Raw genomic sequence first — 14,330 nt, 5'->3', positions numbered from 1 at the left:
AGGACGTCTATGAAAGGAAAGAACTTACAACTAAGGACATATGTATGTTTGTAGCATGTGTGGCTATAGATACAAATGCTTTGCATTCCCTGGCTATCTGGTGTTGAGTTTAGACATTACACTTTGTTTTTCTTTAAAGCACATGGTTACAAACTCCCACCTTAGATTGTTTTTTCCGTCATCAGATTCAGATGTGTTCAGCATCGACTGAGATGGATGTGATCCTCCTGGAATTTCTGGGCCTAACTGCTCACTTTTCATGATCGAAATCTAGGATATCAACCTCTGCATGGTCAACATTTATTCAACAGTAATTCTGAGGTAAACACAGTGTAACTCCCACTAACCATGACCACGTTTCTGCAGCAGCAGGGTAACCAGTCTTCAACTTGATTCAGTCTTCCTTTGGCCTCCATGGTCCTCACCTTGAAGAATGCAGTCTGGAAGGGGGTGATGAAAAAAACTCCCTTCTAATACTAACCAAGGTGTAAAATGAAATACCTCTAGGCATTTGCATCCTCTGCCTCTCCCCTGAACACAATGACACCGCCTTGTGAGTTCTGCCATGACTTTCGGTATTAGAAGTACCAAAAGGAAAGGCACAAATGCAGAAGTGTACATCCTGCGAGATGCCTGACATTTTCAGTAAACAGGAGTTGCTCAGCATTGCGGTGGAAGAGGCGCGATCCTGCAGGATCAGTGTGGCCTAACGGATGTCCAGCCCTGAGACGTTTTCCTAAAGCACCTCAGAGGAAGATCTAGACAAGACGCCGGCAGAGTCAACAACAACAGGGCTTCAAACCAAAAAGACACAGGGGCATTAGTATAAATGCAGTGCAAAGCCAGATACCTAAACATCAATCATTTAATCACCCTCAACTGAGTAAGAGCACTGTTTCTGCTTGAATTAGGCATCGGGCCAGAAGCAGGGCAGTAAAGAAATCCAGTTCTCTACCTGTGGCTGCTTTCTGGCTCTGATCAACACATAGAGAGGACATCAGAGCCTAGCAAGTTCCCAGAGAAGGGAGACCAGCTTAAACATTCATTGACCCCCCCCCTCACATACACACATACACCTTGACCAAATTAGAACCAAAATCTGTGCCACGAGCACCTCTGAGACAGAGCATTAAGTTGACCCGTAGGGCCCCTTCAATGCTAAGATTTAAGGATTGTGAGGTTTCCATCGTGTAGAGACTGGCGGAAGAGCTTAACACCAGGCAGAAGCTGTTCTTCATCACACAGAATCCAGCAAATTTTAGCTAAGCCATCCCCTGGAAAATGGTCCAGCATGCTGCCACAAATTCCTACGGCACTGAGGAGCTTGCCTTCAATGTACCATGAGATCCCATGCCATATAAGCATAAGGACAAGGCTACAAGCCATCCACCTCACCCAGGCAGTCACCACCACCACCTCCTCCTCGTCCATACTCCACTCCCCTTCCAGAAGTCCCAGCTCCAAAGCCCTTCTTGGGCTCAATGTTAAATGCTGTTACAGGGAAAGTATATCCCAACCGGTAGAGGGTGATGGCTTTTCAGTAGCTGCTGCCTCTTTTCAGCCTACTCGTCTAACTGTAAGAACAGTAAAAACGCTCTTCAGTATAATGGCATCATACATTGCAATTGCACTGCTTGTCAGATTACACATGCGCCAACTCCTGCAGTGTCTTGTGAGGCAGTGGTCACAAGTGGAGGTTCTGTGGGAGTATATAGTGTTGACAAAGGCTCTCTGCATTGGTGGAACAACAACAACCTGTTGCTCTGCAGACCTTTCTTGGAACCTCTTCTGCAAATGGGTTATCACTGGTGCATCTCTCACTGGGTGGGTTGCACTTCTCGGCAACATGATTGTGCAAGATACTGGGACTCCTTGCCGCTAGGGATGACACACCAACTATTTAGAGCTGCTAGCCATCCACTTGGTCCTCAAATTAGTTTACAAGTTTGTTCACAACAAAGTGGTCCTCACAAGGGAAGAGAACATGACAGCCATGCATACAGAAACAGTAGGGTACCTACTCCACCCAGCTGCTTGCTTTTGCACAGAAGATTGGCATTGGGCAGTCGGCAACATGATCCATCTTATAGCAGAAAACCTACTGGGGGTTAACAACAACTTTGCGGTCCTGTTGAGCAGGACATGTGAACAAGTGCGTGAGTGGCAACTCTGCTATAAGTCCTCCATAAGTACTTCCAACAATGCGGAACCCCCACCAACTTCGTCTTCACCACCCCAGAAAACCCCAAATGCCTAGGCTTTTCAGGGATGGAATGGTCAGAAATATTTGCTTACGCATTTCCTACTCTCCCACTCGTCCTGTACATGGCACTGAAAATTAGGCAGGTGTCCACAACCCACATCATAGTGGCCCCAACTTGGGCCAGACAGCCCTGTTACTCAGTGCTCCTGAAGATATCCATCAATAACCACAATAATGTAGTGACCTTCTCATACAACAGCATGGTCAAATCCAACAACCTAATCCCAAGCATCTCAACCTTGAGATCTGGTGCCCGAGGTCCTAGATTTTGCCTACCGACACCTTTCTCAGGTGTGTATAAATATATTGTGTGAGGCACCTGAGTAGAAGAGATTTGTCCACTACTGATCTCCAAACAACTAGACACCCTCAAAGTCAAGGTTCAAGACCTCATCTGTTACCATTTACACCTACAGATGGTCTTGCATATACCTCCATACACCTATTTAGCCGATGTAACGGCATACATGCAGAACGGGAGCTACTCATTTATTCTCAGAGTCCTGTGGTTAAAGCATTCATGGAGGGGCTCAGACGGATAATATCCTCAAGAACACTCCTAGCCCCATTGTGATAGCGTAATTTAGTTCTCATAAGGGATATGGGTCCACCTTTGGAATCCCTTCACTCTTGTAGCATACAGTGTCTTTCGTGGAACGAGGCTTTTCTAATAGGCATAGACCTGCTCAAGCTCTTCAGTGTGTTACAAGCAATCACAATGCAGGAAGCATTCATTCAAGTTTTCTTTCCCCAAGGACGTCCCACCTTTCTGCATTAACCAAACTAGTGAGCTGCCTGTATTCTTTCCACAACCTGATTCCATGGTGAAAAGGATGTGACACACCTTAGACTTTAAGCGGACACACATGTATTATATTGAGAGAAATAAATCCTTCTGCAAAACTAACCAGCTCTTTGTAGCTTTTGCAAAACCCCAAAAAGCTCACCCCATTTCCAAGGTAGGCATATCAGGGTGGATTGTTAAATATATCTAAACTTGCTACGCCTAAACTAAACATGTACTCACTGCATCTCCTAGGACACATGCTACATGTACCATGACTTTCTTAGGTACCATCCCAGTAGGAGACATCTACCTGGTCAAAGCCACACACCTTCACAAAGCACTACTGTATAGACAGACTATGGGCAGTGTTAAGAACATTATTCCAAACATCTGCATTATCTGCTCCTAACCACAGCTTGAGAGGAAACTGCTTTGCAGTCAATGCAGAGCATGTGTATCTATAGCTGAACATGCTACGAACAGAAAATATTACTTTCCCTTTAAACATTTGTACGTAGCATATAGTGCTCTATATTCACTTGCACCTACCTTTCTCTCAAGAAACTGGCATTGATGACTCATCATTGTATTCTACTCTACATTCCACTTTAACTCTTTGAATATACAATAATGTATGGTGGAGTCTGTGCCTGTGATCATTATGGACTAAGGGAGGAGTCACTGCACATCCCAGGACTCTGAGCTTTTTTGCAAATAAATATTTAATGTCTGAGCCCAACACCAAATGGCAGGAGTATGCATTGCATGTGTATCTACAGCACTGTACTGTTACAAACCAATGCTTAGAGAGTATTTTTCTTCCTCTTATGTTCCACAGATGTCTGCCTTGTCACATAGATTAAAAAACACAGCCTACCTTGAGTGGCCTCCATCATTTCAAAACTCATAGTATGTAGAAAATGTGCAGATTCCACTCATAATCAAGAATGGATCTGTGCACCAATTACACCATTGTTAGATCTAATTATATGTCTAATTTATACTACAGTGGACCGGGAAAAGCCTTCCTGTCCATACATTTACCAAACATAGATGAAGATTTTCTCTATAGTGATACATATCCTTCACCTGGCAGCCACTCTAGGCTATATTAGCATTTGCATTTTCTAGTAAATTACACTTACCCTTGTTGTTCTAGTCTCGATTTGTAATATAAAGTAAATATGGTTCAAACTACTAAAGTTAATGAAAGAACAGCCCTCACCACATTGGAGCATAGAGCTAAGATAGTTAGAACATAATTTATGTTCTAACTATCTTAGCTCTATGCACACATCGTATTGCTGCAATATTATGTGAATAGGTCTCAAGAAAATAACGAGCACGTTCTTTTAACCAAGTTGAAGGACTTTTGCGTCACTTACTCTGATAACCCTGCTGGATGCGCTTGTCAATTCTGGGTTGCTTTTTGCACGATGCTGCTGTGGAGGACCAATACACGGATCACAAGGTCACCAAATCCATCGGCCCTGAAGGCGGGGCTGCAGCTTATATTTGGCCACTTACAACTGCCGTGCGGTTTGCATCTTGTGGTGAAGTCCGGCCCAAGAGCAGGCCCGCCTGCTAAACCATCCGCAGCTTGCTGAGACTGGATCGTACCCTGTCTCTTGGCTGTATCTTTTGATCATCTTCCCAATGGGTGCAAACTAAAATCTCCTCTTGGTGAAGTCAAAACAAAAACCTCGCTATGGGACTCCAACTGGTGGCCGGCCAAACTCGGACCCACACCCAGAACCCAGACCAGGAACCTCGGAATAATCTTTCACAGCAAACTAGACATAACCACACAATGAAGATGCTGAGAAAGATCTTCAACTGGCTCCCAAGAAATACTAGACAAACTGTCACTCGCGTCCCAGTCACCTGCAGGTTGAACTATGGGAACACCCTCTATGCTGTGATCAACAAGGAACTCACTACAAGACTACAAACCATCCAAAACATGGCCCCCAGACTTACCCTCAACCTCAAACCCAGAACGCACATCACACCACACCTCAGGGAACTACACCGGCTCCTGATGCACCAATGCTCCTAATTTAGACTCCTCACACTCACATTCAAGGTACTACACAACTCGGGCTTCACCCACCTGAACATATGCGTCTCTTTCCACCAACCACCCAGACACCTCCGTTCCCCAGGACTCCTACTCACACATATCCCATGCACACATCGAACCAGATCTCAGTAGAACGAGCATTCTCTTGCATCGCTCCTAAAGCATGTAACAACTGACTGAACAATAATGTTCGAGGCATGTGAGCTGTAGATCACATGCTTTGCATACTCCTGCCATCTAGTGTTGGGTCCGGATGTTTGCAAGTTTTTTTTCTTCGGGTTCAGATGTGAATTGCTGCCCTCCTCTTTGAAACAGTTTCTTCTGATTCCCCTCGGTGCGCAATCTACTCTACCCGCGTCAGTATTGTTTTGAATGCATATCCCACTTCACTGCGTATCGTATCCGTCAACGAAAACCTATATTTCGATCGAAGATCTTCGGGAAGGCTTTACTGCCTAACCCCGTCGGTCCACTTCACAGTCAATGTAATAGACTCCATTTAAATTCTGCCCTCGGTGCCTCATCAAGAGTCCGCGCAGTGACTCGCACGAAGTGTGCAACTTGTGCTTATCTCCGGAGCACAACGAACAGAACTGCGATGCGTGCAGACTGTTCTGATCGAAGAAAACGCTCCGTGATCATCGAGCTCGACGTCGCAAAATGCAGAGTCAAAATGTCAAATACACACCAGACATCGACGCACAAGGGGCCGAGGAACAAGAAGAAGAACGTGTCTCCATTCCAGAATCGGACTCCGAGATGGAAGACGACTTGCCACAAGGTCAACATCTCGTGAGTACCAAATGCCCCTTGACCCAAACTCCAACTCAGTTGAAGCGAAAGTCTTCGGTCCCACCCCCGCCTTCTCTCCATGGTGGGTACCTACAAGATGTTTCTAACGCCTGCCCTCCGGCTCGGCACCGAAACACGGCCAAAGTCTGGCACTGAGCTGAAACCTTCAGGCTCGAAGTCGAATACCGCTTCGGAGCCAAAGTCATTGACACCAAAAACGAAGCCTCTTTCGGCACCGAAATCTTCTGCGCCAAAAAGTCATTCTATTCCGGCACCCAAATCGTCGGTGCCGAAACCTAAAACTATTCCTCCAAAGCTGCAGGATCTGATTTTCAACGCCCCAACATCCAAATCGGACCCAAAATAAAAGGAACTTTATATAAATCCACATACAGGACATGGTCCTACTAAATCACCTCAGAAACGCAAACCTAAGTCAGAGGACACCCTTTACCATATTCTTTGAAGAAGAAGAATGTAGGTACTAACCCCTCCCCTCCTTCACCACGTTTCCCCACACCAACTTCTCCACCTTTTCAGCATCTACTGATAATACCAATTATCTCTACACCACCATTACCTGATGATGGAGATGGGGGGACAATATTTTACCAATAGGCTCCTGGAAAGATTATAACACGGATTCACCTATTTGAAATGCTCAGTAGCACACAAAGGGCTAGCCACACTCTACCTATGCTTAAAGGTATGATGAAACATTCCGATTATATTTTTAAAGATCTAGTGCGTGCTCGCATTCTCACCCCCAGAATTTATCAAAAATATAAACCTGCTCTCTCAGATCTAGTCTTCATTAAATGGCAGTTACAGACTGCAGGAGATGCTCCCCCTCCAGACAAAGAGTCAAAACTATTAGACTCCTCCGGTAAACGAGTAGCCATCCAAGCAGCAAATCATTGGCGCATTGCCAACACCCAGGCCCTGTTAGCCATATATGATAGGGCACACTGGGACGAGATGGAGCAATTGCTACAAATCCTACAAGATGAGCACAAAGCAAAAGCCCAGGATTTAGTCCAGGATGGCAAACTCAATTAGATGCGCTTTAGATGCTGCATACACCGCAGCTAGAGAGATCAACACTAGTGTGTTATTAAGAAGACATGCAAGGTTGAGTATTTCTGGTTTCAAACCCGAAGTACAACAGTCTATTTTAAATACTCCTTTTGACAAGGAACATCTCTTCGGGCACGAAGTAGATAAGACATTATTAAAAATAAAAAAGACTCAGAAGTTGCGAAGTCTATGGGAGCTCTGCAGTCTCCCTTTAATCCTTTTGTCGCTCCTTCTACCGTGGAGGGTGAAAAACCATGTCCTCAGACAATACTGCCGCCCCCTACAAAGGCAACAATCAATCTTCCTCTACAAGAGGCTTCTTTAGAGGAAGATAGATAGGCAACAGCAGCAAAGGTCGAGGCAGGGGTTCTACACCACGTTATTCCCCTCCCCCAACAAGTAGTGACTTGCTTACATTTCTCCTGATCATTTAACACCTGTCAGGGGACGTCGTCTACAATTCATCCCCATTTGGCAATCTATCACCACAGACAAATGGGTGTTAGGAAATATCCAACATGGTTATTGCCTGGTTCTTACCAAAAATCCTCCAGACATTCCAGCACGTTCTCACAAAATGTCACAATGAACATTTATATATTCTTCAGCAAGAGGTTCAATCTCTCCTGTCCAACGGAGCCATAGAACCTGTGCCATTACAACAGCACAAAACAGGTGTCTACACCCTGTACTTACTTATCCCCAAAAAGGACCGCTCCTTGAGACCTATTCTAGACCTCAGAGAACTACACATCTTCATACTTTCTGAGCATTTTCACATGGTGACACTTCAACAAGTGCTCCTACTTCTTTAGCAGGGCGATTTTATGTCAACTCTAGACTTAAATGATGCATATTTCCACATTCCAATTCATCCCGCTGATCGCAAATACCTCAGATTCATGATAGTGGGTCATCGTTACCAATTCAAAGTACTACCGTTTGGAGTCACCACTGCTCCCAGGGTATTTACCAAATGTCTGGAACTAGTCTCCGCACATCTGAGAAGACAACACATCCATGTCTTCCCATACCTTGACGACTGGCTCATCAGAGCCAGCACTTACCAAATGTGTCTCCAACACACTCAAACCACAATTCACTTACTTCACCAACTAGGGTTTACAGTAAATGTGTTGAAGTCTCATATACAGCCTTCCAACACACAAACTTATCTGGGAGCCTATATAGAAATTCAGAAAGCTCTAGCCTCTCCCAATACAGCCAGGATTCACAGTTTTCAGTCCCTTCTCACTCAATTTCAGCCCAACCAATCATTACCAGAAAAAGTATTCATGCAACTGCTAGGGATGATGATATCTTGCATTCTTATTATTCCCCATGCAAGACTTCCAATGCACCCCCTTCAAGAATGCTTAGCAAGTCAGCGGAACCAGTTGCAGGGTCAGTTGACCAATCTAGTGTTGGTAGATGGCTGCACCCATAAATAAATCTTTATTTGGCTTAACCAGCCATAAAAGAGTACAAAAAAGGGCATTCAGTGCATCAACAACAGCAGCATCAATTTCCAGCCTAGGCCAAATGATGATACAAAAACGTTACATTCTTCACTAAAATTCATTTGCTGGGTCAAAGGTGATGGATTCAAATGCCAACATACAATAATTAAAAAGACACTTGAAAACATCACGTAGGGAAACTATGAGCCATATCAATTTCTAAGTTAAGGTGCTTGTCTAGTGGCCTTTATGGCAGCTGAATAGACCTCCAGAATTTCCAAGTTGATTAAAATCCATAACCTTCAAATGTGCACATTACTTAAAAAATTCAATAAAAACAGCCTAGTATCAATTCATAACACCATTAAGATTTATAAAGACATTATCACAACATGTACACAGTTTGAACAATGTGTTAAAAGCAATTCATAAAATACTAGGGACATGCAACTCTTTGCATACGGTGATTTCGGTGAGACAGCTCAGGGTTGTTGTTACTCATAGCTTTTTCTAATGGCCAAAGATACTTTTATGTAGTTGGCTACCGCAATGCAAATATCAGGGGTAACCAGTGATTTCAAGAATTTAAAACCATCAACATATGTACAAGGGCGAATTTTCTTTAAACAGTGGGATGAAGAATTTGCTCCTTGCTATTTAATATAAAGTGCAGAATAAGATAAAGTGCAAAGTGCTTTGCCTTGTAAGATTATCACATGGACAAGGTGAGAGGTCACGCCAGCAAAACATGCACAGCACCTAACCGAAATCTAGTTAAATAAAATCCAATCTGCAGATTATTGATGAATGTTAAATAATATTGCAATGGGGCAGGGAACAAGTGCATGGGACCGATCTCATCTTGGTGAGGATAATTCATGTTACCCCTTCTTGAATGTAACGCCTCATTGATAACGACTTTGGCGTTCAGTGGGATGCTTTCAGGACTACCATAGAAATGCCCCAATCCTATTTCATAATATTTATCTTTCACAAAATGAAGCCATGGTATTTTTAGAGAGTTGGCCAATTTTTGACAATCTTTTATTATTTCTTGAGAGAACATTAGTTCTTCAGAGTAGAGGGGCACAAGATATGCAATCTTCTATATGCTCTAGTCCCAATTAGTCATGACACAGGCAGTTAGGGGCACTATTAGGCGCCATGATAAGCCTTTTAGTGAATTTATTTTCCACTACTTGTAGCTGGCGGCTATTGTGGTGCCCCCGCACCCCTGCACCATATGTTGCAATCAAAAGGCATTTGGCTTTGTAAAGGGTGAATATTTCCCCAACAGGCTTATGGCCTAATTTGCATGCAAAACGAAATAGCCCATCCACAGCCCTAGTTGGGCTCTTGCTGTCACAAGTGGGTCCCAACTTAGCTTATTGTTAAATAAGTTCCCCATGTACAATAAAATCTTAGTCTTTGTACTCTGTGGACCGTATGCCATAATATGATTTATTAAAATGTACTTTAAGATCAAGTGACGACATAAAATCAATAACAGTATCCACGGAATTATGAAGGCCATTCGCTGTCGTGGCCATTAGCACTGTGTCGTCAGCATAAGATAGCAAGGGGACAGATTTGCTGCCAATTTTGGGAAAATCAAGTTTCTTACTTAATACTGAAGCCTCCAGACCGTTTGTGTATATTAAAAACAGAAAAGGGGAAGGATGCACCCTTGACTGACACCCTCTGTTGAAGCTATTTGCTCAGTTTTTTCCCTTTGAGTGCCGTATCTTATGGAGACTGGAGTATTAAAATGTAGCCTACGGATAAGCCACACCAGGTGCTTGTTCCACACCCAAACTTTTCAGCATATCCCATAGTTTCTCCCGGCTAACAGTGTCAAAGGCACTGGACAAATCCATGAAGGCCAGGTAGATCAAGCCCTTCCTGGCCTTCACGTATTTGTTGATAATTAAGGACAAAATAAGGCATTGCTCGGTCGTGCCAAGACCCCTCCTGAAACCATATTGTATGTTGGATATCACTCCTGTGGACCAGGTCTCCAAACGGGCGAGGAGATCTCTACCCAATCCCTTAGCTGTGGCATCAATGAGCGAAATTGGTCTGTAACAAGCCGGGTCACTTCTATTACAGTTTTTAAAAATGAGGGCCACTATTGCTTCCTTCCAGGATGCGGGCATTGGGCCAGTAATTACTGCCTTAAATACATTCGTCAACAGGGTTGCCCACAGGCTTGGATTATTTTTGAAAAAGTTAAGGACCTGGTGCTTTCAGACGGGACCCCTGGCCTAACACCTCCTCAACCTCAGTTACTTTGATAGACTGAGTTGGTTAGCTGCAAGTAAATCTACGGGCAAGTCCCTTATGTATTCCTCGACCCTTTTATTACGGGGGTTAAAGATGCCATTAAAGTGGGCTACCCAAGCATCTCCCAGTATCAGTGAATCCATCTGCCTAGCTTCTTCAGTAAATAATGAGTGATTTATAATTTCCCAGAATGTTTTTGTCTCTTAGGGCTCCTGCTCTCTCTAGATCTTCCCATGCTAGACTTCTTGGTTCTGCTTTTCTACCCTTGATTATTGTTTTATATTTGTGCATTGCTGCTTTAACTAGATCTCTGTTATGGGAAATAATATGAAGCACCCTTTATAAATATTTATGGGCCCTAAAACACTCGGAATTCAACCATGCTTAGGACTCCTCGTCAGCCTCGTGGCTACCTCAAGCGCATAGTGACCCAAACTCCCACAACAACATCCTCTGGAGTCTTTGAAACACCCCAAAATACAGTGGAAGTAGCCTTTGATAATATCACCCTCAAATTTGAGGGGATCGTTCTTTCCCCAATTCAGCCTGACTCCCTTGTTCCGGTGGTAATGGATCGAGCAATCATCACCCTCCCCCATCTGGGTCTTTAAATTGAGGGAGATGATAAGGGGGTTATGATCACTCAGACAGTGAGGTTCCACCACAAAGTCAAGGACGAGCTTAAAGAAATTTATAGATAGTAGCCGAAAATCAATAGAACTAACCCTGCCACAGCCAACATAAGTGGGACACTGCAGTGAAAGATTCTTGGCCCAACAATTTATAAGGCCTAAATTGTTCCATATTAAAACAGAATTTAGGGCTTCTCCCTGGGATGAGTGAATAAAATGGGGCTGGGGCTGTCCCTCAGTGTATTCCAGTCCACACACACATTGAGAACTGTGCTTACAAATTGGCATTACAATTATTTCGAACAAAGATATTGTGATACCAATTCACCAGGAGTATTTTGGCCTTACTTAAGTTATGGATCATAATTAGTTGATGCCGGGGTGATGAGCTTATACTAATTACTTTTAGAGATTCGTATTTTACTGATAAAAAAAACGCAATCCCACCCTTAGCCTTTCCTGCGGCAGAAGGTAATGCAGGAACGCAGAAGGAGCGATAGCCATCCAAGGATATATCATCTCTAGACCAGGTTTCCTGAAAGCAAATGAAGTCAAAGCCTCTGATATACCCTAGCCACTCGCAAAAACAACAGTTGATGGACAGAATGCAGAACAATGTCATACATTCACCCCAGTACAGAGATCTGGGCCTAAATCCATCGTTTTTTAGCTCACCATGCCATTCCAGTTTGAACCCAGCCATATGCAAATCAGTCTTGACCCTGTGCCTCATGGGAACAGTCCAGCCAGAACTGCCAAGCCAGGTCCTCCCTGGACTGGAACCAAGCATCCTAGGACCAGTTTCGGGGTTTCACCCCTCTTCAGCTAGGATAGCTTGATTCCAGTGGCATGGAGAGCACGGGACTCACGTCTGAGCATACTTGTCCCACTCGGGGTGACAAATGCAAAAACAACAGTTGATGGACAGAATGCAGAACAATGTCATACATTCAACCCAGTACTTTGGTTTTGCTTTGTATACCCTAGCCACTCCTCATTCGCTATCCTAGAACGGAATCCTGCAATATTACATGAGATGATTTTAAAGCAGGGGTAAATTTCTCCAGGTTTTCTGTCCCCCTGACTCTATTAGTAGGGGGGTAGGGTTTGGGACATACTAAAGACGCACACCCTATATCTACAGTTTCTACCACATCAGTAACAGTGCCTAAATTGTTACCTGCCTGTGCCGCGCCCCCCTCCTCGGCTACCTCTTTGGGATAAACTAGCAAAGTGAGAGAATTTGTGACAATCCTGCGGAGTACCCAAGTAAGAGGAAAGGGTGTAGGATTTTTTTCTATCACACAACAACAAAAAAGAACTGTGCTGATGTTTAAGAATATATAAAAATTAGTACAAATTAAGCACTCTTTTGTTGTAATTCTGAAGTGTGGTGGAAACAAATATTTGAATATGATCAAAACACATCATACACTAAGTGATGACATTTGCACACATCGTTTGTGTGTAGTAAAACCCTATATCGGTGCACATGTAAGGTTCATTTCAATCGAAAATATGTTGTCTGTAATGACCGTGCGCTAATGTACCATGCATACTCCATACTACGCCGCTCCAATCCTTGCCCTTCCACTTTATGCCACGCCACTTCATTCTGCAACACTCATCTCCACTCTACGACATGCCAATCCACAGCACGCCACTCGCCTCCACGCCACTTACCCTACACCAATCTAACCTACTCCACTCCAATCTAATCTACTCCAGTCTGTGCCACTTCACCCAATCTACACCACTTCACTCTACCCCACTCCACTCATTATAACCCAGTCAACTCTCCCAATCCAATCTACCCCACTCCTCCCCAACCTACCTCACTCTACTAAAATCTAACACTCTGCTCCAATCTACCCCATTCCAATCCACTCCAGTATATCCCACTCCAGTTTACCCCAATTCACCCCACAATAGTATACCCCAATCCAACCTGCTCCAATCTACCCCACTACTCCACTCCAATCTACCCCGGTCTGATCTACCCCACTCCGTTCACCCTACTCCACTCCAAACCACACTGTAATCTATCCAGCTCTTCTCTAATCTACTCCACTCCAATCTATCCCGCTCCACCACAGTCTACTCGGCCCCCCCACTACCCCACTCCACTACAATCTACCCCACTCCACTCCACTCCACCCTGTCACACTCCACTCCAATCTACCAAACTCCTCGAATTTTCCCACTCCACTGCAGTCTAAACCACTGATCCCCACTTCAATCTACTCCACCCCAATCTACCTAACTCCAATCTACTCCATTTTAACCTACCCCACTAAATCAACCCCATCTATTCCACTCCACCCAACCACAATGCAGTCTACCCCACCCCAATCAACCCCACTCCAAAGTACCCTACCCCAGTCTACTCCACTCCAAAATGTCCCAATCTACACCCACTCCATTCCCCACTATCCTATTATAATCCTCCCAATCTAAACCACTACACTCCAATCAACACCACTCAACTCTTCCCCGATCTACCCCACTCCAATCTACCACAATATATCCTACTCTACCCCAATATATTCCACTCCAATCTAACCCAATCTACCCTGATCTACACTGCCCCATCTACCTCGCTCAATCTACCCCACTCTAATCCACTCCTGTCTACCCCACTCCAACCCAATCTACTCCACCCCAATTCAATTTGGAATGCTTATCTACCCAACTTCCCACTCTGATCTACCTCACTCCACTCCACTTTACCCCAATCCATTCTACCCACTCTACCAGAATCTACCCACTCCACTCTACCCTATTCCACTCTAACCCAGTCTGCCCCATTTCAATCTACCCCACCCCACTCCATTCCCCTAACTTTTAGCCATGCTGAACAGCAGCCACAATGCTGTACAACATTGCTAAAACACCTTGCCAAAACCAATATCTCTTGCATAGGCGAGAGCTATTGGCTTTGCCAATGCTTGTT

At 44.3% G+C, this 14,330-nt stretch overlaps 1 protein-coding gene across 5 annotated transcripts in view; it reads left to right on the top strand.

Moving 5' to 3' along the window:
• Positions 1-14,330, top strand: part of LOC146856651 (zinc finger protein 540-like) — a 330,854-nt gene that overhangs the window by 190,921 nt on the left and 125,603 nt on the right. The gene's annotated exons all lie outside the window — the stretch shown is intronic.

Source organism: Triturus cristatus, chromosome 4_1 (assembly GCF_964204655.1).
Source record: "Triturus cristatus chromosome 4_1, aTriCri1.1, whole genome shotgun sequence".
In the NCBI taxonomy this organism is placed as follows: Eukaryota; Metazoa; Chordata; class Amphibia; order Caudata; family Salamandridae; genus Triturus; species Triturus cristatus.
The sequence above is the reverse complement of the archived record's forward strand: the minus strand, read 5'-3'. Positions and strand labels throughout refer to the sequence as shown.